The sequence below is a fragment of the Mus caroli genome, unplaced genomic scaffold (assembly GCF_900094665.2).
Source record: "Mus caroli unplaced genomic scaffold, CAROLI_EIJ_v1.1 scaffold_13011_U1_1, whole genome shotgun sequence".
Lineage (NCBI taxonomy): Eukaryota > Metazoa > Chordata > Mammalia > Rodentia > Muridae > Mus > Mus caroli.
The window spans coordinates 39,260-40,914 of record NW_018388645.1 but is presented as its reverse complement, the minus strand read 5'-3'; the positions used below and the strand labels follow the sequence as shown (position 1 = coordinate 40,914).

General features: G+C 35.7%; 1 pseudogene; it reads left to right on the top strand.

Moving 5' to 3' along the window:
• The first annotated feature begins 526 nt into the window (after positions 1 to 526).
• Positions 527 to 1,655, top strand: part of LOC110287715 — a 7,597-nt pseudogene continuing 6,468 nt past the window's right edge.

The following is a 1,655-nucleotide window of genomic DNA, read 5'->3' as shown; positions in this document are numbered from 1 at the left end:
CCAGAAACCACATGGTGGCTCACAACCATCCATAACGAAATCTAATGCCCTCTTCTGGTGTGTCTGAAGACAACTACAGTGTACTTACATATAGTAAATAAATAAATCTTAAAAAAAAAAAAGAGCATCCTATCATTGATACTCTCTGAGAGACTCTACCAGCAGCCAACTGAGACACATGCAGATACTTTCACCCAACAGTTAGGCTGAAGACAGGATCCCCTATGTTTGACTCAGGGGAAGGATTTAATAAGCTGAAAAAGAGGGCATATCCATAGGAAGACCAGCAGTCTCAACCAACTCAGTCCTCTGGGAACTCCCAAAGACTGAGATATGTGTGTGTGTGTGATGTTTGCATAAGAAACGGATTTCACAACAGCTCCATCTTAGATCCAGCAGACATGAAGAAGCTGTGTGATTTCACCCTCTCCTTCTTGCTCCTGACATTTTCTCTTCATCTTGTGCAGTTTGACTGAAACTAGTTGTTTTTGGAGACTACAGAACAATGAAGATAATGATGGAGATTTGTGAAGTGACTGTGGTTTTGTTCTTCTCACACATGAGGGACCTACAGAAGAAAAATTATATAATTAGGCTATCAATTTTAGGTAAGTTTATTTCTTTCTTCAGTGTCATGAGTTAGAAATATGTAGGTATATACACAAACTTTGAGATTCTATCCTTTTCTTCTCAGTGCAGCATTAGCAACCACTGAAAATTATATAAAACATCACTCACTATTTTAATATTTTGAAATGTGTCACTGTTTAATTTGGTTTTAATACATTGGGCTCCAATTCACATTGCTAATAGTAACAAGTGAACTGGGAGAGTTTGCTGGGACAGGTGAACACACTTCATATAAAGAAAAGATCTCAGTGCTCAGACTTCACTTAAAGTATTGGGAAGAATTAGGAAAACTGAGGTGTTAGGAGAAATCTGATAACTTTTTTAGTAAATTGGCATAGTAACATTCACACTAAAAGGTAATGTCAAACTGATATGTAAATGAGCCTAAAGAATTATAGTCTATTTATGTGGTATATTTTATTATTTTATATTTTTATACAGATACATAAATTTAAAAGAAATGCATCTTAAAATAATTTCCATGTTTAATAAACATTAACATTTGAAAATATTAAAAACATTCTACAAACATCATGGAAATATTATCACTGAAAGATGTTCTCAGCGTGTATGAAAGTAGCATTTTTTAAATTAATTATTTTATTTATTTACATTCTAAAAAAGTGCCCCTTTCCCAGTGCCCCCTCCCAGAGCTCTTCACCCCACCCCTCTTTTTGGTCTCTGAGAGGGTGCTCCCACCAACTCTCCCACCCCTACAGATACTCCCATACCTCTTACCCCCATCCCCCTAGCATACCTCTTCCCTGGCACATCAAGTCTCTACATGATTAGGCACATCCTCTCCCTCTAAGGCCAGAAAAGGCATTCCTTTGCTACATATATGCCATGGGGCCACCAACAAGTCCATGTATACCCTTTGTACTAAGGCTGGATGTCAATAATAATGAAATTAACATTTTCTTAGTGTTTGACTTCAAAGTTTTTCCTATTTTTGTGTTTTAAATTTTTCTTACAGATTACAAAAAATCTCTCATAGAAACATGAATAATTTTTTTTTTTTTTTT